This window comes from Caretta caretta, chromosome 7, assembly GCF_965140235.1.
Source record: "Caretta caretta isolate rCarCar2 chromosome 7, rCarCar1.hap1, whole genome shotgun sequence".
In the NCBI taxonomy this organism is placed as follows: Eukaryota; Metazoa; Chordata; order Testudines; family Cheloniidae; genus Caretta; species Caretta caretta.
In genome coordinates, this window is record NC_134212.1 from 67,076,307 (window position 1) to 67,100,759 (window position 24,453).

Consider the following 24,453-nt stretch of genomic DNA (forward strand, 5'->3'; position numbering starts at 1 on the left):
CAAAGGATGGAATTTTGAAAGATTATAATATCAATAGTTCATACCCACATATCGTGTAAAAAAGTAAAGTCACCAAACATCTTGAAGAACAGAGAAATGTACTCATCTTGGAGCTATAATATTAATCTCAAACAGTAATGGTTCAGATTACTTTCAGAATAATCATTATTTGAATATTAAATGATAGTCAAGTTTTTAAAAAATCAGCTCATTTTTTGAATCAATATTGTAAGCATTGTCCAGATTGACAAAACCATCTTTGTTTACTTTTAAGAAGTAAGAAAGTATATGATTAGATTTGAGAAATAAGAGGTTTTCACATCATAATGAAGTATTGTGATTTAGGTCTTGGATGAAGCTAAAATTTGAGGGAAACAAGAGAAGCAGAAGAAACAGGAGCAGTGAATTTTGACTTAGATAGGAGCATTTGTACAGTAATTCAAATAATACAGAATGGAAAAGGAGATACAGGCCTACAGAGATGAAGTGTATAGTGGAAGAACCAAGAATAGAAACAAGATTTCTTGACTCCGAGTCCAGAGCTCTATCCACTGGATTGGAATGTGTATTATACTGGAACAGCTCACAGTCTTTAACCGTTGCTGCTGCGTGTAATTTATAAATGCACTAATGTATCTGGCATTAAAATCTTAGTTGACCCTACATTTAAAATCTTTTGATTCATTTGTTTGCCCAGCCAATGGCACGTTGTGATTCGGCTGCCCTGGCTGTCCTTTTTCTGCATTGTGTTAGCTGGAATGGGGAATCTCCATTTTAATAACTCTCAAGCCTATTTTTTAAAAAAAAACCCTCCGTTTAGTTAGCATAGCAAGGAGGTTTCTTGCTTATCTCACTTTTTGTCTGAGATCTTGAAGTTTTCCCCTCCTACAGCTCACTGTTAAATTATTATATTTAAGCAAATCAATTTCATTGCAGAGTTTTTCCTGTCATAATGATCAGTTTGCAGCACAAATCTAATTGATTTTTCAGAGCCCTGAAAAACAGTTGATGAATAGCACTGGGATAACTCTGGAGAGATGCGTTTTGTGGAAGCTTGGAGAAACCACGACTAACCCCACCTCACTTTCTCCCTGCCCTCTTTCCAACACCCCTGCTTCCCCCCCACACACACACGCGCACATCAAGGCTAGGCACTGAGTGGAACAAGCTGGGATCCTGGTAGAAATAAAATGACACTCACAAGGGAATGTGAGCTTTCATGGGGACAGGTGGAAGAGACACTCTCTGTCTTACTAAGAGAATATTGTAGCTGAGGTCAGCTTTGACCTATTAACCAGGGCGTGAACTTCATCAGACCTGAATCTTTCACCAAAGAGAACCAAATCCTCAGCAGCCCGGCTGATTGGAATGTGAGCATCCTGTACTTGCTCTGACAATCTGACCTCACTGTTTACATTTTGTAAACTCAGAGTCAGAATAATTGGTGTGTGAGGCTGACTCTTCCCCTCCCCACAACATTTTCATAACTGTTTCTTGGCAAATTCAGCTTCCAGGAAAACATAAAAACAACACTAGAAAGAGGAAAATTCTCCCAATTGTGTGTGAACTTGCACTGACTCTTACTTGATCTTCATTGGGTGCTTTTGTTTTGTGTTCTGATTTTCTCCTTTTTCTGCTACCCTTATGCAAAGTGTATCATCTTAGGCTTTGTGCCTACATGGCAGGTGTAGTTAGCTTGATTGAAAATCTGATTCTGGTAAATTTCCTACCTTCCCTACCCTTTCCCTCCTACTACTTTCTTTGTCTAGTTTCAGAGTAGCAGTGGTGTTAGTCTGTATTCGCAAAAAGAAAAGGAGTACTTGTGGCATCTTAGAAACTAACAAATTTATTTGAGCATAAGCTTTCGTGAGCTGTAAATTTGTTAGTCTCTAAGGTGCCACAAGTACTCCTTTTCTTTCTTTGTCTAAACACTCCAGTACTTTAATATAGTAGCAGTGGGACTGCTGTGCAGATTCTGACAGCACTGCTATGCTGCTGTTGGCCATTGCTTACTGTGTCTTACCAATCATCCATATAAGGTACCTTTTAATTTCCAGTCTCTGAATTTTTTTTACACACTGGGGATGACAATCTGAAATGACCCATCCTTACACTGCAATAGAGAATCCTGCTACTGAGACCTTTCCAGCTTACATTGCTTAACCACAGTATACCAGTACCAGGAGTTCTAAGAATAGACTACCTCTCATCTGCAACAAGTTATGGAATATTGCATATTGTGCAGGGAACCACTCTGCTGCTTGAAATATAGAAGTAAATATAGGACTTTTTAATATGACTACCCAAGGGGGTTGCCATGTTTGCTTAAATATTTGTTGGTACCCCATGAGCCTTAAAAATCAGTTGGTAGAGTGCAGCAGGATGACTGCTGGGAGTGCCAATGCTTCTTACTTTAATAAAAAAGGAACATGGTATTTTGGATAATGAGACAAAGTGAAGCGGAAACATAGGTTTCTTTTTGCTAATGATACTTCCAGACAAAGCCGCTCACTTACGAAATGAAAGTGTTTCCCTGATGTCTAGCATCATGAAGCTTGAACTTATGAAAAGCAAATGGCGATTCACAGCAAATGTGCATTTGGCCCACCTGGCAATTTTGTATCAAAACAAGAGCCATACAAGTTTTCCTGCGCTTTCTCTTTTAACAATCATTGTATAAATGAAACACCAAAAGGTGTGCTGCACAGAGAGAGAAAGCAGGAATCCCATCTGGCTTCTCTTTATGTAGAGAAACCATGGTATGAACAGTATCAGAGGGGTAGCCATGTTAGTCTGGATCTGTAAAAGCGGCAAAGAGTCCTGTTGCACCTTATAGACTAACAGACGTATTGGAGCATAAGCTTTCGAGGAAAAAGACCCACCTTGTCAGGTGCCACAGGACTCTTTGCCGCTTTTATATGGTATGAACAGTGAGAACTAATAAGAGGAACTGGTGGGAGAATTTTGCCTGCGGACCCTTTTCTGCAATTCTAAAATTGAAAAAAAGTGTATGCAGTGACTTATAAGGCATGTAAAGATCAAATTTCTGCCCCAAGTTCCTTATAATAGAATGCAGAAAAAAAATACACAGGACAACGGATCAGACATGTCAGTGATTTCATTGTGTGTTTGCAAAGGATATGTGCTGATTTTTTTTTTTAAAGGACTCATTTAAAGGAATGGGAAAGTATTTGGAACACGGTTGTTCCAAGCATATTGGCAGGAAGAAGCTAAGAGGTCAAAAGGAAGCATGACACAAAGGGCAATAGTACAATATTTGAATTGGGGGTTGTGGTGGTTCAAAAAATCCCACAAGTGAATAAATAAATATCCATTGGAAGCAAAAGTTGGGCCATTTTGAAAGTTCTAGCAAAACTTCCATATAATCTTTTAAAATAATACAATTGTAAGGGCACTCAGTGTATACATACACAGTTGGGAACTGACTGTATCCATACATCAGACATTCTGTGACTTGTTTAAAGTTAAAAACCTATGGCTGGCCTGTGCCAGCTGACTCTAGCTCATGGGGCTCTGACTAAGGCGTTGTTTAATTGCAGTGTAGACCTTCCGGCTTGGGCTGGAGCCTGGGCTCCTGTCCCTGAATTTCTACACTGCAATTAAACAATCCCTTAGCCCCATGAGCCCAAATAAGCTGGCACGGGACAGTCAGCGTTTTTTAATTGCAGTGTAGACATGCCTAAAGAGAGCTATTAGAGGCTGCAAAGGAATGCAAGGTGACTAATATACTATACACTGAAACTCCTTAGATGATAGCTGTGATAGTTACGGCCATTCTCTGTCTTATAATATGACAGCGCTCCTTTTGCAAGGGAAGGCTAATGCTGGAATCTTTGGACGAGGATTATTTCAGTCTTGCGCAGAATGCTCTGTATCATTAGCCTTGGGAAGAGGCAGTGAATGGCTTCTTGCTGAGGCCAGTGGGCAGAATGAAAGGCAACCCCATACGGGGTCTTTTCTATCCATCTGCTGCAAATTGTGCTCTTCACAAATTAGATTTGGCAATGAACCCCCTATCACTGGGAGTGTTCATATACAGCCAGGTACTATGTAATTATGCTTCCCAGGCCTGCCCGTGTGTATGAACAATATTAACCAGGCAATAAAGGGCTGAATGCGTGTGTGTGGTGGGGGAGAGGGTGTTGGGGCTGGGGGGATATTTGAGAGTGAACTTAATTTAAAAACAAAATGATTAAAACATGAATGTGCTTTGAAAAGGGGAATATAAAGAGAGGTTATGGATGCCTGTGCCTTTCACAGACTGACTCTATATGTTGCCAAGAGTGTTGCTGGTTCTCAGTGTATATAAATAAAGAGCAGATATATTAACCCTTGCAACTCTGGCATCTTTCTGATTGCTCCTCTGTGCTTCCCCCCACTGAATGTGTAGGAGTGGGCGTGTACTTGCTCTCCACATACCAGTCTATAGGTATAAGCATTTGTGATGGTTCTTTTCTTTCACAAACAGTTGCTTAAATTACAAATGATTCTAAAAACAGAGTTAGTGCTGCAAATGCAAATGTTGCTCAGCAGCGTAAGCCCCCCGCCCCAACTGTTCCACTACCTAACAGACTTCAAATGGGAAAACTCAGCGGGAGACAGTGATTTTAACAACATAGATGACTGGGCTGTGGGGGGTTACTATAAAGTTTTGGGGGGTTCTGTTACCACTTTTGGGAAGACATGCGTAACCCAGGAATGGCTTTGCCACTTGTAAATAATGACAAGAGAGGAGAGAGAGTGACTATTTACAGAGAACTTAGGGTGAAATCCTGGCCCCGTTGAAGTCAATGGAGTTTTGCCACTGACTTCAATGAGCCAGATTCTCAAATTGAGATTATACAAACTCAGAAGAAACCCCTTTATTACCCGGAGAAGCTTACAGACTAACTCAGGTAGCTGCAATACAAGGAATAAAAGATGAGGGGGAAAGTGGGAGCAGACTGGATTTGAGAGATGAAGGATGAGGTGGAAGAAGAGGGTTTTAAGAAGGTTTCTTGATTAATAGAAAGGGGGAAGATGTTCCAGATGTTTGCGCCTCTCTCTCCCCCTCCCTTTCTCTGTAATCTGCAAAATTTAGTGAGAAAAGGACTACTCAACATTGAATGTATTTCATTGTGTCACTGACAAGCTTCTGGTTTTGCCTGGCTGTTTAAAAAATGTTATAGATTGAACTTAGTAATAAAAATACAAAAAGGGGTGTATGAATATCTTATGACATAAAATGTGACTGAAATAATTCCTGAGGCAGAAATTGTTCTGTTCACCATTCATAATAAGTTCTAACAATACTATTATTCAATTTCAAATTATGTTATATTAAATATGATCTCTGTCCATTAAAGAACATTGTAATAAAATGCTCATGAATATTATTACTTCTGATTAATTACATATAAATTCAAATATCTCAATTTATATTTGCTACAGAATCATAGAAATGTACGGCTGGAAAGGACCTCAAAAGATCATCTAGTCCCCCTCCCTGCACAGATTATATGCAGTTATAATAAAGCCAGGAATAAATGTGTGTACCTCCTATAATTGTCAATTATTTGTAATACATTCATTCATATAATTTTATCATTTACACACACACACACACACACACACGTGACAGAAACCAAAAGTCCTGCTAGTTGTGTCCAAAATTTCCTTTCTGTTGTTCTTGTCATTGAGTAAAGTCACAATTACACCATATAATCTTTTAATTAAGTGGCTATCTATGGGTGCCAGATGAGTAAAATATGTTTAACCTTATGCCTTGTCACATAATTTCCAGTTAGAAATAGTAAATATTTTAACTAAATCAAGAAAGCATATTAGGCAATCTGCCATATTTCCAAAGGACAGCAATTTTGCATTTGGTGTTTGTTTGTATTCCAGTAGCATCTTAAGGCCCCAGCTGAGGTCAGGACACCATTATACTAGGACCTGTACAAATATGTACTAAGAGGCAGTCAGTGCTCCAAAGAGTTTACAGTCTAAATAGATGAGTGAGAGAGAGTGGATTATATTTCCCCCATTTTGCAGGAACTGAGGCACAATGAGATTACTGCTAATAATACATAACTCTTTAAAATAGCACTTGCCATTCGTAGATCTCAAAAGCCATTTACAAAGGAGGCAACCATCGTATTCCCATTGTACAGATGGGGAAATTGAGACCCAGAGGTGAATTTACTTGCCCAGGGTCACTCAGCAGGCCAGTGGCTGAGCTGGGACTAGAGTCCAGGTCTCCTGAGTCATAGGCCATTGCTTTATCCACTAGACAATACTGCTCAAGAATTCTACCACAGAACTGTCAATGTTGCTGCTTCATTAGCTAACTATGAAACCATGTGACAAAACTTCTCCTTATGTTCTTCATTCTAGCATGGTTACATAGATTCCAGACATACATACAATTGGGCATGAAGGTCTGACCACTTGAGTAACTGTGTATAGCATGTTCACAACATACGTGAAAATTCTCTTAATGAAACACAAGAACACAGCATATAAAATAAATTGTCCAATGTCACTTTACATTTGTAGATATGAAAAAAGAATCTAGGAAAGTGTACTAATCATTCCAGAGTAGTGTCTGTAGAGGATATTTAATTGATCTGAGAACTGTAGGCAGTATATCTTCAATTAAGGTTTTAGTCATTACTCTTTCATCCATAAAATGGATGTTGATGCCATTGCTAGTTTACGTTTTGGTAAATATTGTAGAGCTTTTTTAATCATCAGAATTATGGACAAGCTTTCTGTATGGTGGAATACAGAGTTCTCCAAACTTGTAAATAAATTTGGTCCAAAATATTTGCGCTGTCTCATCTGTAAATATTGATGAAATGCAATTTAACTCTTCTAATTACTCTTCTAATTTTGGCTTTTGAAATAATTTTAGTACTGTATTAATTATATCTAACTGACAAGGTATTATTTTCTATCAGCTAACAATGTTCATTTGAAGGTGCATTGAAATAATTTCTATATTTTATATTGTCTAAAAAACTGACTTCTTTTAGAGAGCCGACTACTTTGTTTCATATTTTAATCAAATTCCTAATTACGAGGCCACTTTCTTTAGCTTTGATGGGCTTATGTACATTCATTTGGCTCGTATTTTCATTGACTAGTAAAGTGAGCTCGTTTTCAGTGGTAGGGTTAAACATGGGGATAACAAATCGCCGTTCCAAATATATACCCTTAGCTCTGATCTTGCTCAAATTTATGCACTGTAGGCCAGATCCTCAGCTGTTTTCAGTTGTTACAGTTCCATTGACTTGAGTAGAGCTGGGACAGTTTACACTAGCTGAGGATCTGCCCCTATGACTAGATCCACTGACTTTAATGGGACTACTCACAGTGCATACAGTTACTTGTGCGTGTGTAAGTCTCTGCAGAACTGGGTCGCATTATTTGGCTTTGTAATCACAAATCCCGTTTCCATTGGTAGACATCTTATCTAAATTTATTCTAGCCCTCTTAGTACACCATAGGGATGAAGATAACATTTTATTTGTATATAAAGTATATGTTGCCTTTTGAACTCTATGATCTAGTTTGTCATTTTAATACCATGAACTCCTTCAATAAAATTCAGAGGTAAAGAAATACTTAGCCAATTCATTTGTTTGGTTTTATAATATAAGGGATTAGCTTAGATCAAACAATGTAACCCAGTTTTTATTCATTTTAATCTCGTTATTTTTAAGCTTATTCTTAATTTTTCAAGAAAAACATAAAAAATAACCCACCCTAAAACCAAACCCAAACAATGAACACACCACAGTTAATAGGGTGGGTTATTTTGAATCAGTAGAACTCCAGATACTGGTGAAGAGTATTCATTTTTCCTCTGACAACATTTTCCATTTTATTCCTGTGTATAGCTACTCACAGGATGCTCAGACTTTAGGCAAATAAAAAGAGCCAACCCAAATGTTTAGCTACCTATTAACGGATGAAATGATTCAATCTAACACTCTGTATGTATGGCTGGTGACTTCTAGCCCATGACTGGCTGTCCTGCTAGTTGTGAAATGAATCTTTTACATCTTCCTGAATGCTCAGTTAGCTCTTGCATGTACAGTTTGTTAATAGTATAGTAGTCTACACATCTCTGTGGTCTGGTGAGATTCTTTTTCTTCTAATGGGTATTCATGGAATTTTTTTTTTTAAATTTCAGTCCAGATAAAAAAAATTAAATACTATCTATCCCCACTCGAATCCTTCAGAAGTCAATATATGAAGTCTACGCTCCCTCCCCTTTTTTCTGATGTACAGAGTGACTAACCCTAGGTAGTAGTGTCTAATCTTAATTAAAACTTCTACTCATGTTTCTTGAACTGAGCAACTTGGCTACCCAGCTACTACCTGCAGGGAGGGGAGGAGTTCTGGAGTGGTAATATTTATAATTAATGCACCAACAGAAGATTTATGGGGAGCTAAAATGCTGCTTGCCCACAAAACCTGAGTTGGTGGGATCAACCTTGTTTGTTCTTGCCTGAACTTTGGTTGGCATTGTCTGTCTTTAAAGAATAAGGGCCAGATTGTCAGCTAGTGCAAGCTGAAGTCAATGGAGCTACACTGACTTACCACAGCTCAGGATCTGGCCCTTAAACATTATTTTGGGGGGTGTACCAATGAATTGTAGTTTTGGAATTTAACTTCATCCCTCCTGGATTAACTGCACTTTTCATTTCATCCTGATGCATGGCTCCCTACTTTAAATGCCCTTCAGCCCATCTTAAAGCCCTGTATTTTGGTGGAGGCTGGCTGGGTATTGATCCCTTTGTCTGGGTAGCTCATATGCCGACTAGAGGGGTTTGGTATGTACCTGAGACAGCTCTCCTTTTTCCCTTCACTTCCATCAGGTTATGTGCATTCTCCGCTCAGAGGAGGAATTGGCTTTAAATGCTTACAGCTGTCTTTTGACAGGGACAGTCTGCCAAGGTAGCTGAGGTGCTGGGTTGAAGGCATGGTGGTCTTCACCACCAACCATTGTAAGGGGTTGTGTGCACTTGAGTGCGTTTTAAGTTATTTTTTTCCTTAGAATGGTGATAGGAAAAGGCAGAAAGAAAGAGAGAACTAAAATTCACCTGAATGCACATAGTCTTCCACCTGCCCCCAGATCTCTGGGTTGTTTGTAGCAGAATTGTCTTGTTACGTTGGCTATTCACCCCGGTCATTCACCCTCACTGCTGACCACTTTGTGCTCTTGCTCCATTTCTCTCTCCCCTCCTTCAAACTGGGACAGACCTCTATGCCAGCATGAAGTGCAGGCTTTGCAGCCTTCTCAGCCTAAAATAAGTGCTAGCAGCTGCTTCTCAGCTTCAGTCAGAGCATCCCATTGAGCACAGCTGCGAGGCAGCCCTCAGGAAGGCAGGCAAGGTTGGAGCTCTTGCTGCTGCAGCTAAGGGCTAGTCTACACTGGCAATGCTAACGTGCCTTGTGTGGTCACGGCACAGCGCTGGGGTACTTCCATGAGGGGCCTAGCTCCCAGCGCTGGGGCACTGTGTACACGGGCACTTTACAGCTCTGAAACTTGCTGCGCTCAGGGGGGAGTTTTTTCACTCCCCTGAGTGAGAAAGTTGCAGTGCTGTAAATTGCAAGTGTAGACAAGCCCTAGGGTAGTAATCAGAGGAGGTGGGGAGAGGATTACTGAACAGCAGGGAAAGGTGCTGCTGGGTCCCCATCCAAGACCAGTGAGGTTGGCTGGAGCTCCCATTGCCTGGAGTGGCTAGGTAGGATCATGGACAGCCCCTGGGGAAAATGGGAATGCTGCTACTCTTTGTTATCTATATACAGGCTTGGAAGAAGTAGACATTTAACCGTAAATGTTGGCCAATGTCGATTTCACACAAACCAATGAAAAAGATATTTCTATTGATGAACATCATCACAATTTACAGAGAGGCAAACCAAGAAAAACGCTTCTTGAGAATGTATTAGAGTTTTCCATGATTTCCTGAAATTGGAAATTTAACTCAGGTTATCTTAATCCACGTTAAATAACTTGGATTAAAATATCAGTGAAGATACAGCAGCTTGTCTTTAAGCTCGAGTTAGCAATTCCAATTCAAGCAAGCCCAGGCTGCCCTATCGGGCAGTGATATGTCTTCACTGGTGTTTTAAAATGCGTTAGCTAATGCAAGTCAAGAACACCCTCTCTTTTTCCATGTAGACATACATAAAGAAAGAGCGAGACCTTGCTCCAAAGAACCCAGTGTGTTTGTGTCCTGCTCTCTTACTGATCCACAGGGGAGGAGATTACTACAGCTCCCAGGTAGGCCACTTAGGGTACATCTACAATGGAATTAAAGAACATGGTGTGACACGGCTGGCCCAGGTCATCTAACTGAGGTTCAGAGTGTAGGATTGCTACAATTGCTGTGTAGATGTTCAGGCTCGGGCTGGAGCGTGGGCTCTGAGACGCTCCCCTCTTGTGGGGTCCCAGAGCTCATGAAATCTCAACATCTGCACAGCAATTTTACAACCCCACAGCCTGAGCCTGAATCAGATGGTCTGGACCAGCTGTGGTTGTTTAATTGCTATGTAGACCCTTAGGGCTTGATCCAAGAGCCATTGAATTCAATGTGAATCGTCTTTTGCTCAGGGTGTGGAGATTCATGCTGTTAGCTCTGGGACAGCCTCTGGGGTCAGTCCCTGGTGATGGTCCACTTACAATCCAAAGTTGGAAATGATGCAGCAAATGAGCGTGACTAAGATTAGGTATCAGAGTAGCAGCCATGTTAGTCTGTATCCGCAAAAAGAAAAGGAGTACTTGTGGCACCTTAGAGATGAACAAATTTATTTGAGCATAAGCTTTCGTGTGCATCCGATGAAGTGAGCTGTAGCTCATGAAAGCTTATGCTCAAATAAATTTGTTAGTCTCTAAGGTGCCACAAGTACTCCTTTTCTTTTTAAGATTAGGTAGGATATAATGGGGGGTTATAGCAAGAGAGAGAACTTCAGTTCTCCTTTTTTGCTTCCTTTTGCCAAGGCTGTGGGGTACTGGCCTCTGCAGAATGACAGCTATAAAATTAGATAATCTGTTAATCACTGGTAAATTAACCTCATGTCTTTACGGAGAACAAATACCGTATTTATGTAAAAGTTGTTAAGAGTTTTTCTCTTTTTAATTAGCAGAAATAGATGCAAAATGAATGATAATTAGGCAGCTGATGAATTCAGTAGTACAATTATGCCTAAAGCTATGCCCCAGTACTTAATGCTGGATGCTCTGAGCAATCAAAGAAGCCTATTTATATAATTTATTTATAAAACAAAGTTACAAATAAGAGTGACACATATACTTCAAGTGCATCAACTGCAGCTGCTGGCAAGATCTTTTAAAAATTGAATATATTAATTAAAAAAGAAAAGAAAACTCTTTGCTGTTTGTGAAGAGACCTGCAATTGAATTTTAACTTTAGTAATAGATAACTGTCAAATTTGTAGAAAGGCTTTTATTTAATACGCTGGAAAAGAACAATTGAGCATTAACTAGAAATGAGCTGAGATTTTCCATGATTCAGGAAGCATGAAAATGAATGGGTTTTTTTCCATGCCCTCTTTCTTGTTGTTTTGTTCCTCCTTTGGGGCAGTCTGTGCCGAGAGAGCATAGGAAATTGTAGAGCCCTGGCTGTCTGCTCTATGAGGCTTTAAGAAAATACAAGCCATTAGAAACAGCTGCCTCACACGCATCCAAGTGGGAAGACTAAACTGATTAGCGTATAAACGCTGGGAGATGGTAGGCAGTGGTGTCAAAGGGGCTGTGACAGTCATCAGATTGTGGTTTATTTCAAGCTATTGTTTGAATGATGGATCTCTCCCCGTAGAGGCAGCTTTACGGTTTTGAAGAGGTGTAATATAAAACCAGAATGACGGATCCAGCTTTGGTATAAGCAACTTCTTGCTTCACTATTTTGTACTACCAACCTTGGTGTTTCATGAAGAAGCCTATTGTTTTTCTTTTTACCAACCAAGCATTACAAATATAAAATGTACTCGTCTTAGCACAGTCGAAATTGGCACTTGCCCATTTAGAAGGAAGTATTAGACTGCAATACTAAATCCTTTTGGGAGGAAAATGTAGGGGGCATTTCCAACAGCAGCATTCTGACGTTTCCTTTCCAGCATCTGTATGATGAAATACTGATATAAAGGTTACAACTGATTAGTTCAATTCCAAGAGATGAGTGTAAGGAGGCAAGTGTATAAACAGACTAGCTTATAATGTCTTGAGGGTTTTATGTTCTATTGGGGTGGCCAATTAGCTGCACCCCGAGTGATGTCAGCAGCAGGAATCAAAACTAGGACCTTTAGGATCTGAAAGCATGAGTCTCTGTGGCTTGAGTTAAAAGACAGGGCTCCTTTCACCAAGGCTGCAGCAGGGTCATCAACTTGTATATGTGGCCCAGCCACGACTAAAGGGAGACAGAGCACCATCCTGAATGGGTGTGGGTTCCATGCAGCCTGTACTGTACTGTGTTTGGGTCAAACACAGTTCTATAATGCAGTGTGTGGCAACATCAAGCATTGCATGCTGGCACTCATGCAGTCTTCACACAACTGTGTGTTAAGTGAGTTGGGTTTTATGCAACCTCCCCCCAAATATCCACTAGCTCCCTCTCAGCCTCCTGGCTACTTGCTATTTTGGCCCTAAATTGGGCAGTGTTTATGTGTCTGGGTCATTGGTGTTTCGGGTGAGAATTTGTTTATCTAGTGGTGCTGATGAGGAAATAGCCCTCACTTCCCACTTTTTAACAGTACAGGCTTTCTATCACTGATTGGACTAATCCAAGGGGCATATACCAAGATGTGTGGCACATGCTTCCCGGAGGCAAGATATTAGGTTGTCTGGAATTTTGGGATTTTTTTTCTGCCTGATCGTTAAAGGTTGTTATTTTCCATTGTAGAATCCCATATGCTTTTCAGACAGCGGTATTTTTGCATTATCCTTTCCAAAAGAGGACTGGCGGCCGTGTCTGAGGTAGCGCCCCAATTTTTCTCCTTGGCACATAGATACCATTTCCATGCAGTGATTGTCAAATGGTGGAGCCTGAAGGCACTCAAAAAGGCACCCAGGGTTGAACTGCTCTGTGGTAAAGTCTCCCAAACTTACCTTGAGTCAGACTGTTGTCCCAATGGTCTGGAATTGCTTTGAGATGCTACCCAGCTGATGGGTGTTGGAATAACTCCATCTTCAATGCTCTGGGAGGATAAACTTTAAATAGAGGTCTAGTCTACACTGAAAATTAAGGTTGACTTAGCTGTTTCAGTCAGGTGTGAAAAATCCACATCCCTGAGTAAAGTAGCTATGCCAACGTAACCCCCAGTGTAGACACAGCTAGGTCACTGGAAGAATGCTTCCACTGACCTAGCTGCTGTCACTTGGGAAGGTGGTGCTCCTATACTGATGGCTGTGTCTTTACTACACGATGGAGCTATGCTTCCTTAGCGTAGACATACCCAGCGCATGGAGTTGCAGAGAATTAGAATGATAGCTTGTTATTAACACTTTTTTACAAGACAGAAGATGCAGAGCATAGGCAAGATTAAAATACAAAGGGGATATACCATTCTATTACAAATTTGATCTAGAAAGCATTTGATCATGTGTTGGGAAGATTTGTAGCCGAGGAAAAAAGTTATTGGCTTTTATAAAATTTGTAACCCCCATTTCTATGACTTTCTCTGATTTTTGCATTAGGGGTCAGAAATGCTGGAGCTGAGGGACCATGAATGACTGAGGGAGTGGGATGGTTTGGTGATTAGGACATGGGATTGGGACATGGGACAACTAGGTTTGATTGATGGCTTTATCACTGACCTTGGGACCATTTCACCTTTTTGTGCCTCCATTTCCCCTTTCACCATTTCTCTTGTCCATTCAGATTGTGAGCTGTTATCTCTAGGGACTGCCCAGTGTTACAAGTATATATAGTGCATAGCACAATCAGGGCCTCTAGGCATTGCTACTGTACAAATAATAATTGTTGTTCCTATCATTTGTACTCTATGGGAACACTTGAAATATCTTGCTTTGTCCCTTCCTTCCTCCCACATCTCCTAAGGGTAAGAACCCTTCTCTTGCCATCCTGGTGGGTCAATTTAAAATTCGCCATATTCTGGTCATGAGCTATTTTTTTAAAATGAGGTCCTGGAATGGCCCCTCCATATTTACTCAGTGGAAAAGTGCATTTGAAAGACACAGAATTTGATTTAAAAGCTCTTGGCAACCAGCTGCAATAGGAGTATTTATCTCTGGTGTCTAAGTTGAATATTATGAGTTGTCTGAAATAAGACAAGTAAGAAACCAGTTCTCCTGTTCCGACTGCACTGGGCAGCTGCAAAGGTGATGACACTGGCTACTAGTTAGTGAGGATAAGAGGATATTGATTTCTGGCAAATGCATTACTGAGTAAGGCAAACATGCATAAAGGCTGTGGAGAGAGCCAAGTAATATTCAGCAGTGGAAATAAAAAATAAAATTGATTTAACATATTTTCTTAAAACAACGCTCCCTCCCTCCATTCTTCCCTGCTCTTGAGGCTCCATCTAGGCAACCTGCAAAAGAGCTGAAAGTGCTAGCTGTTCTAATTGCTTGGAATTTTGGCAGGCTGGAAGGGATGCCACTCATGTTTGCCTCCCTGGACATTTATAACTTGCAGCTGTGCGGTCCAGGACTCAGCTTAGTGTGGTAAACCAATCTGGTCCTTGGAAAGCAACGTTCCTTCTCCTCATTCCCCCCTCCCCTTGCCACCACCTCTCACCGCACATGCGCGTGTGTCATCTCCTCCATCCTGGTTGGTAGAGCAGTAAGAGAGTTGACTCTGGCTAGGATTTTCTTTGACCGTTGTGCAAGTGGAAAAAAAGAAATTTCAAATTTCTTTGTAGTTGTACGTTCTCCCCTATTAAAATTAAACCATTTAGCATTTTAAATAATTATAATGTGAAATACTTAGCATTTATGTAGTGCTTGACATTTTTTAAAAGTACTTTGCAGATGTTTGTTAATTATTCCTCCCAAAGTCCCGATGTGGTAAAGATTATCACTCCCATTTTATATAGGGGAAGACTGAGGCAGAGAGGTTGATTGACTTGGTTACGTCTACTGAAGAAACAGGCCTTTGAGATAGGGAACTTCTAGCTTCCACCCCATGCTCATTCCGATATGTCTCAATGCCTTTTTCTTTCAATTCTAATGCAAACAGCAATAGCATGGCCGATTTAAAATGAGGAGCTCTGGTGGTGTAACATTCTGGATGCTTCACTTGTTGTAAATTAAAACTGAGGGTGTTTCCTCTGACCTCCAGTGGAGATTAAGATCAATGTTAGTTGTTTTGCATCTCCTGATTTTATGGATGTTTGCATTTTGTAAAGGCTTTTAAAAGAGATATGTGCTTGATTCAGTAGAGGATGCTTTTTTTTGTTCTGTCACCCAGAATTCAGGAGTGGCAGGATTTGGGTTTTGCCTTTGGGAGAGAGGGCAAAGATGCAAAACTCAAATTCTGAAATACCTCCATGTAGGAACATCTAAAGTTTAGGGAGCAGTAGAGTTCTAGCAATGGGTGTAGGCCTATTTCTTCTTTAAAGTACTCCCAAACCATTGACTCTCCTGGTCCCGCCTCCTGCTTAGTTTTTTCATCACACAGCTAAAATATTTGTGAATGTTCTAGGTAATAGGAAAGGGAAATTGTCGTCATCCTCCTCTTCTGTGGATCAAGAAAAGGAGTACTTGTGACACCTTAGAGACTAATGAATTTATTTGAGCATAAGCTTTCGATGAAGTAAGCTGTAGCTCACGAAATCTTATGCGCAAATAAATTGGTTAGTCTCTAAGGTGCCACAAGTACTCCTTTTCTTTTTGCGGATACAGACTAACATGGCTGCTACTCTGAAACCTGTCATTCTGTGGATCAGTTCATCAGAGAGCAACCTCTCTGGCCTATTTCCCCTCCTAATTACCAACCTCCTTCTTCTCCGTCAGTTCTCAGTGTTCTCAGTCAGTTGTGGTTCATGAGAGAGTGGCCTTCAGACCATAGATGGAGAATCCGGGCTTCAATTAATTAAAAGTCCCCCCAGCCCCCTCTGTTCAACTGGAAGGCATTAGACGCTACATCCTCTGTCTTGATTTCAATAGTCTGAAACAACGTTACGAGCATATAGCATTGTCAGTCAGGGCTTTGTGGACTATTTCTAGTTTTAGGGGAAACTATATGATTTCTGTGTCACCACACTAGCCAGGTGCAACATCATTTTGTGACCTTTAGTCCAGTTCTCCGCTTCTTTTTCTCCCCCATAACTAGTAATTATTAACCTCAATGTTGAATGGATCTAATTTAGTCTGGCTTGGTGCATAAAAAGGGTTTTCTACATAATTGATATATAAGTGACCTGGGTATGCATGAATTGGTTAAAACCTTGTATGATTGACAGTGCTCCCCATTAAAAGCTGTGCAGTTGCTGTTTGCAGGGAATTAACATTGCAGTGGTATTCCTTATACCAAGTACAGGAAATACTCTGGCAGCGTCAATCTTGTGAAAAGTAAAACTGTACAGATTTTAATGGAGGCCTCTGTATATGAAATCAACATTAAATATTAGACTGTGTAGAAGAAGTTCTGAATTAACAAACATGCACTAACTCATACAGATGATTTCTAAGGACTGTTGAGTTTAAATTATTTTCTGTAAGCTTTTCGGGGGGAGAGTTAATTTAAAAGCAGCCTTTGCCACATCACTCAGTGATTTTTTTATTTTGCAAGTCTTGTGTAAAGTGGAAATACAGATGTGTGCACACACACGTGTGTGTGCAGACACAGTCTCAGTAAGGAATCTACTAAGTAATTCATAGCTAGTAAAGAACTTTACAGCAGGTCAGAGTGCAGCGCTGGGAGTGGCTGCTGCAACCAATGCTACGTGAGATCATTCTGAAGCTGGGTTGATGATTTTGGGAGGGGGGGAAAGGGAGGAGAGAAAGACAGACAGCAAGGGCTTTGTATATTCAGCTAAAATACTGGCCTTTCCCTGTCATAGTGACTGTCATCTTCACAGGCAAGATATGGCTTTGTTTTTCTTAAACAAAACCTGGCAAGTTGGATAAATCAAAGTTTCTTTCAATTCATGCAAAAGTGCTTGCAGCACAAATGAGTTGCTCAATGAAAACATAGATTATCTGCATAAGAAGATGACGTGTAATCTACTTCCAAACAGATCTCTCTCTTTTGAGAGAACAACTCTAGCTTTTTCTGTCACTTTTCTCAAGCAAAGGCTCATTTTTTTACTTTGTGTGAAAAATCTGCTTTTCCTCTTAATTTTTTTTTTTTGCAGAGGGAGTGCGAGCGATTTGCTCTACAAGATCCATTTGTCGTCAAATTACACGTCTTGTCAGCAGTGTCCGACCAGTGACTCAAACCAGACACACAGTTTATTCCTAAATGCTGAACAGTGCAAAGGTAAAACTTTCTCTTTTTGAAGAAGTTACAAAAGTGCCTGGGTTATGTTTCCACATCCATTTTGATTCCCCTTCTAAGTAGCTCACTTGCACACAGGAGAGTGTGGATGCTATGTTTTGTCTCTGGCTGCTCAGCTCTAGTATAAAAAGGAAAAGAAAATTTTGCGGATTTTGAGAGTTCAGGGACACCACACTTGGTACTTGCCAATTTCCTGGAAGCAATGTTTACTTCAGATGCCTTTTGTTCTTTTGTAATTATTGACACATGGCGGGAACTCTCTAATCTTCTCTGCCACTGATCAGACCTATCTTTATGCAAAGTCTGTCTAGGACTTCTATTTCTGCTAAATATCTATTCCTCTGGATTGCAGAGGAAACTCTATGTTGTTACTAGCTGTGCTGGGTGAGGGCTGGTCCTGAGTTTGATATTAGTACATACATGGGGCTAGTTTCAAGTTAATGCTTGTACAGAGCTTTGAAAATATGAAGTGCTATTTTAAGTGCCAAGCAGTAGTAATGTGAATTGTGATACGAGTGCCAGCAAGATAGAGAGAGAGTGGATTGGCTCAGATACTAATGTGGTGCCTGGCTCTGCAAGGTACTGAACAATGCCTGTGTGACCTGACTGCTGCTCTGGAAGTCAATGGATGTTGAGAGCACATGGCACCTTGCAGGAGGTACTCAGCACTAGGCAGAGGTAAGCCCTAAAGGAGGGAAGCAGTGATGTTCAACCTGAATAATAGCACAGGATGGGGAATTAGGTGAGTTGAATTCTATTCCAGGCTATCCTACCAATTAACTCCATGACCTCCAAATAAAATGGGGACTGTGACAGTTCTTGGGGCAGCCAGGACTGTGGGTCACCTTGTTACCCCATCTCCCAGACATGAGGGAGTCTTGCCTGTGTCTGACTGGATGTCAGATCCCTGACACCACCAGCCTTTCAGCTGCTCACGTACTCTCCTCTGGGCTATGCCAGCCCTACCTTCGCCTTGCAGGTTAAGAATAGGAGCACCCCCATCCCCAAGTGCCTTTGAATCGTTCCCTTGTGCTATCTAGCCCTTGATACTGGCTACTCACAGAGATCCCAGATCCTCTGCTCCCCGAGGTGCAGCATACCCTAGTTTACTGGTTTTACTTTAGACCACCGCTCCTGTGAACCACACAGTGCCTGTGAGCACTTATTTATAAAACAAAAGTCAGTTTATTTAAGAAACAATAAAGATTTAACTAGAAACAGGAGAGAGTGATGGAAACAAATGTTTACAATACAAAACAAAATCAAAAGGCGAACCTGCATCTATACTTTATTAATAGTTACCTTTCCTATCTAATAAAGTAGGTTTTCCCCATCAAGTTCATTCTGTTACAGAGCTGGCTGGTTTCTCAAGAACTAGGATACAATTTTTTATGAGAACACCTTGCTCCTCAAGATGGCTCTTCAGTGAAAGGATTCAGTGGCCTTCTCCCCCCTCTGTGTTATACTGAAAACAGCCTTATGTTCCCATGAACAGAAGGTGAACCCCTGTCTTGCAAAGTTCCTTTTTTACCTTCAAGTGGTTTTGATTGTTTGCAGTTACTTCAAAGTCCATAAAGCACACTTTATATTGAAAGACATTATTCCTTAAATAAAAAGAAAAGGAGTACTTGTGGCACCTTAGAGACTAACCAATTTATTTGAGCATGAGCTTTCGTGAGCTACAGCTCACTTCATCAGACCTTGATGAAGTGAGCTGTAGCTCACGAAAGCTCATGCTCAAATAAATTGGTTAGTCTCTAAGGTGCCACAAGTACTCCTTTTCTTTTTGCGAATACAGACTAACACGGCTGTTCCTCTGAAACCTATTCCTTAAATATTATTCATACAGACATCTCACAATGATTATGAATCTTGACAAGTTATGAGCTTTCTGTAGATACCTTACATATTACCCTTTATGGATAAATATCTGAAAGACGTGTGTCTGCTGTCGTGAGTTTGTCAGGTCTGAGGTGAAAGTTGTTTGTAAAGAACAGGGGACCCTTTTCCAAGGGGTTTTGGTATCACAGGAGTCTGGTCCTTCACCACATTGGCTGATCCAAGTACCACGTTTACCCCACACCCCCCAGCTCTTCCCATGGTAGACCTGGCATTAGTTAAAATCTGGGCAATGATTGAGCATGTTAAAGAGATCAAGCAATGTGTTAATAATGATGGGAGCCTTGATGAAGAGCCAAGGGCATCTACCAATAGCCATCAGAAATGTCATCCCCTGAGAGTTAGAATTGCCCGGCGTGGCATCACTTGCATGCTCCCATGTCTGTTTTTCCCCCCTCTGTGCATAGGTCACATCAGCTGTAATGGGAATTGCGTGACCGCATCCCACAGATAAATTACGATAATAGATCCTAATGAAGGAGCAGGATTTCATACAACGCTCTCCCTGCTCCCCCCCCCCCCCCAACGCACCTTACATATAAAATAAATGGGGCGGGAAGCATGATATTCTGTTGTATTCATATCAGCGCTCAGGAGTAAGTATGGGGCTCACAGGATGTCCACGCTGCAACTAAAAACCCGAGGCTGGGGCCGTGCCAGCTGACTTGGGCTTTTAGGGCTTGGGCTAAGAGGATGTTTAATTGCAGTGTCGAGGTTGGGGCTTGAGCCCAGGTTCTAGGACCCTGCAAGTTGGGAGGGTCCCTGAGTTCGGCCCCAGCCCAAAGGGCTACACTGCAATTAAAGAGCCCTCGAGCCTGAGCCCCACAAGCCCAAGTCAGCTGGCACAGCCCAGCCCCCTGTGTCTAATTGCCATGTAGACCTGTCCTTAGAGGTTCGTTTTGAATCCAAACTTGCAAACCTTTTTTATCAGAGGGTTTCATTAACACAGGATTACTAGTGTGAATGACTGCTTGGGTGAAGGTGTCAGGATCTTGCCATTCATGCTGTCTTTCATTTTCTTGAGGAGCTAGTATTTTTCTCAGCGCTCCAACTTCTCTTAATCGTTTTCGTGTAGGAGGGAATTTAGGTACAATCAATACCTTTAAATGCTATGGTTGAATGTAATTCAAAGGTAAGAGTTTCATAGCTGGAGGTATATTGGTTTGTCTAGCTTGCAGTTTTTTTAACTTAATTTTCCCTGACAATTTGCCTAAAAAGAGGAAAAATCCCAAAAGCTTACACCAGATTGTCTGCTTATTAATATGTTGATATTGTAGTAAAGCAAATATTTCATGCTCTTTGTTTAGGTTGGCTAGATTTTAGCTAGTGATTTGTATTGATTAATTACAGTCAGGATTTTAAAAGCAAATTGTCTTGAGTTAGGAATCTATGGAAAAAATCACAAGCATTCTGAAATGGGGAACAAATGTGTAGTAGTAATAAGGAGAAAAAATGAGGGCAATTAGTGTAAGCCATTGAAAGAGTTATGCTAGTACTAGGTTGTATTTTCAATATTTAGAATTGTAAATTTTTTTAAAGGAAATATTTTCTACTAGTCAGAGCAGGAGGCTTGGGGTCAGGATGGCAGGGTTCTGTTATTAGACCTTGGTTCTGCACTGACTTGCTGTGTGCCCTTGAGCATGTCACTTAACCTCTGTATCTGTTGGTCCATCTAAACAAGAAAATGTAGGTGTTTTGAATAATTATGAGACCCTATGAACACATAGAAACATTCTCCTGCGTTCCACAAACACCCCTAATACTGGCATGACTGAACCATGTGAAACAACTCTAGCAAATGTTCTTCCCTCACTGGCTGAAGTCATACCAGGTAACATTTTCAAAACATGTCTAAGTCTCTTAGGCGCCTTGGTTCCATTGTCACTTCTCCTAGTCCAGGTCTAAAATGGTCCTGCCCATCTGTCAGAGGTATTGGCTCTGGAAGCTGTCAGGCACTGCTGACATACAGCTACGTTATCTTCACCAAGTCAGAGAGCTGCAAGTCTGCTGATTTCAGCTCTCTGAGAACCTTCCCCTCTGCCCAGAAGGATAGTATGGGGGACACAACAGCTTCATCCAAATTATACTTTGTTTTAACAAACTCCTTTAACATTAAATATTTATGGAAAGCTTTAATGGCTCATACCCTGCTCCTGAAATAAGCAAAATGTACATGAACGGGGACACCAGTACTGTGGCAATTTAAAGGCACTGGGTTGGGAGCTCAGGTGACCTGGATTTTGTTCTTGGCAATGCCACTGACCTTCTGTGACTATAGGCAAATTACTTCACCTTTCTGTGCCTCTCCTTCCCTTCCCACCTTGTTCCTTTCTGTTTGGATTATAAACTCTTTGGAGCAAGGATTGTTTCTTTTTCTGTGCTTGCGCAGTGCATTGCACAATGGACTCCCAGTCTTGACTGGGGGCTCTAGGCTTTACTCAAACAGAAATAATTGACAATTAGAAATGATTGGCTGGGGGAGGGTGTGTCATGAAATGTTTTTAAGTTTTGTTATTGTTTCGAATTTATTTATTTATTTGAAAATCAAAAAATTCTGACCAACTCAATAGCTGGTCAAACCTTCCACCTCACCCCACCCACCTATTTTTTGGCTTGATTTTTTTTTTTCCAAAACCCCCCCAAATTTGGCAAATTGCAGTGCGGCACACTGTAATTATCAGTCCCTCCTCAGGTGCCAGTGAGGGAAAGTGAATTGCAGATATTCCATATGAAATGCCTGGTGGGATGTGCATGTAGTCATTGGCTGCTGCAAATGGGATGTGGAATGTCTTGGGTTTTTTTTACTGCTACCATCTCCTCTGGGCCCCAAAAGGAGAATTCTACAGAAGCAGTGGTTACACTTCTCCTTTACTCCCAATCAGGTGACAGTTCATGTTACTCCTACCAATAATACTTGGCACCTGTATAGTGTCGTATAGCCCCACCTGGGGCTGTTTGAGACAACAGAGGCTCTCTCCCACTCTCCGTGCTACTGTCAAAAGAGTGCCTGTCCAGTCGCTGGTGGTCTTCCATCTAATCTGTATTTCTGCTTTCTGCTGTAGCTGCCCTTCTCAAACTCCGTCTTTGGTGATAAGAACAGAGGCAAGGTTGTTACATAGTATTATTATTATTGTCTTATCCCCAATTGAGATGGGAGCTAAGTTCCCTCTAAGATGCGCGGCCACGCAACTACCTATTAAGCCCCACGCAGGGGCTCAGGGCTGTGGTGGGGAGAGGCGCTCCTCCCTGCCGGCCCCAGCACAGAGCTGCCAGGACCAGATTAATGCAGGGGCTTTAGGGGCTGCAGCACAGGACCTTGGGCTAAGGGGCGGCCCCGCAAAAATAAATCCATAATTATGTACAATTCAGTGGTCACCAACCTGTTGATTGCAATAGACTGGTCGATCCTGGAGTCTCTGTCGGTCGATCGTGATCTCCGGGCTGCTAAAAGTCCAGTGGCACAGCAAGGCTGCTTGCATGCCATGGCCCCACACCGGAAGTGGCTGGCTGCTGGCACGTCTGTGCGGCCCCTGGTGGGGGTGGTGAAGGCAGAAGGAGGGTCTGTGCGCTTTCTCCGCCCCCAGTACCATCCCTGCAGCTCCCATTGGCCAGGCGCTTGCGGGCACGGGCAGCACACGGAGACATACTGTCCTGCTCCCCCAAGGGGCGTGCAGAAACGTGTCAGCAGCCGGGTGCTTCTGGGAGCGGTGTGGGGCTATGGCAGGCAGGAAGGCAGCCTGCCTGAGCCGTGTTGCACTGCTGCCTGGGAGCCTCCTGTGGTAAGCGCCTCCCGGCTGGAGCCTACACCTCGCACCCCATCCTGCACCCCAAACCCTGCCCCAGGTCAGAATTCCCTCCTGCACCAAACTCCCTCCCAGAGCCCGCATCCCTCACCCTCTGCTGCACCCCAACACTCTGCCCCAGCCTGGAGTCCCCTCCTGCACCCAAACTCCCTCCCAGAAAGAAGCTAATATAATAGCTGTTCTAAGGTATGAAGTAGACTATTTTGAATTAACTTAACTATATTTTACATGTTTTAAGACTGAAATGTAACCACAGAATGGCTTTATGTTAATTAAAAGGCAAGTTTAGTATAGAATTAATAGCCTCGATGCCATAATTGTGATCATTTTGTTTTAAATTAGAAAAAAGACTTGTATACAGGGGCCCCATAAAATCTGATAAACCCAGGCCCACAGGAGAGTTAATCCAGCCCTGGCCGTGGCAGGGAGAGGCGTCCCTCCCTGCCGGCCTCAGCGTGGAGCTGCCCCGGGCTTGCTGCAGCCTGGGGAGAGGAGCCCCTTCCTCAGCCTGGACCAGGTCCGCTGGAGCTGCTGCAGCCGGGGAGAAGTGCCTCTCCCCCAGCCCTGAGCTGCTGGTGCGAGAGACAGCTGGGGGAGTCCTCTCTCCCCACTGCAGCCCCTGGGCAGTCTGCTTCCCAAACCCCTCATCTGCACCCCAGCCCTGAGCCCTTTCTCTCACCCTGAACCCCCCCGACCCCACACCAGAGAGCCTTTGCCCCTAGCTGGAGCCCTCACCCCTCCGCAGCCCAGCCCTGAGCCTCCTCCTGCACCCCGATCTCCTCATCCCCAGCCAGAGCCTCTTCCCCAACCCTGAGCCCCTTCCATACTCCGAACACCTCAGCTCCACCCCCACCAATATGAAGGTGATGATGTAAAAAATTTGAGGGAACACTGATTGGGAGCCCCACATTGTGTTTACTAGGCACTGTACAGACGTAGTAAGAGACAGTCCCTGTTCAAAAAGACTCTCAGTGCAAATAGACAAGTCACACAAAAGCTGGGAGTAGAAACAGGAACAGAGAGATCCATTGATTTGACCAAGGTCACACAGCTGGTCAGTGACAGACCCAAGAATGCACCATTGGTCTCCTTTTTCTCAATCGAATGTTTAACCACTAGACCAGTGTTCCAGCATTTCTTATTGGAGCATTCCTTTTGCATGTCCTGAGGAGCTGGGCTGCACCCAGCATGAGGGCAGCACCCCTTTCTCATCTTGTTTTCATTGTCATGTATTTAATTAAACCTTTATATTTGCC

At 42.1% G+C, this 24,453-nt stretch overlaps 1 protein-coding gene across 11 annotated transcripts in view; it reads left to right on the plus strand.

Moving 5' to 3' along the window:
- Nucleotides 1–24,453, plus strand: part of ZMIZ1 (zinc finger MIZ-type containing 1) — a 474,637-nt gene that overhangs the window by 100,550 nt on the left and 349,634 nt on the right. For 8 of the 11 annotated variants that reach the window (XM_048856930.2, XM_048856927.2, XM_048856918.2 and 5 more), the window contains one exon: nt 17,353–17,477. The exons of 2 other annotated variants lie outside the window; for them this stretch is intronic. The gene's annotated coding sequence lies outside the window, so the exon portion shown is untranslated. Of the gene's footprint in view, nt 1–10,198; nt 10,301–17,352; nt 17,478–24,453 lie in introns of all 11 variants that reach the window. One more of the 11 variants, XM_048856919.2, reaches the window with a different exon arrangement.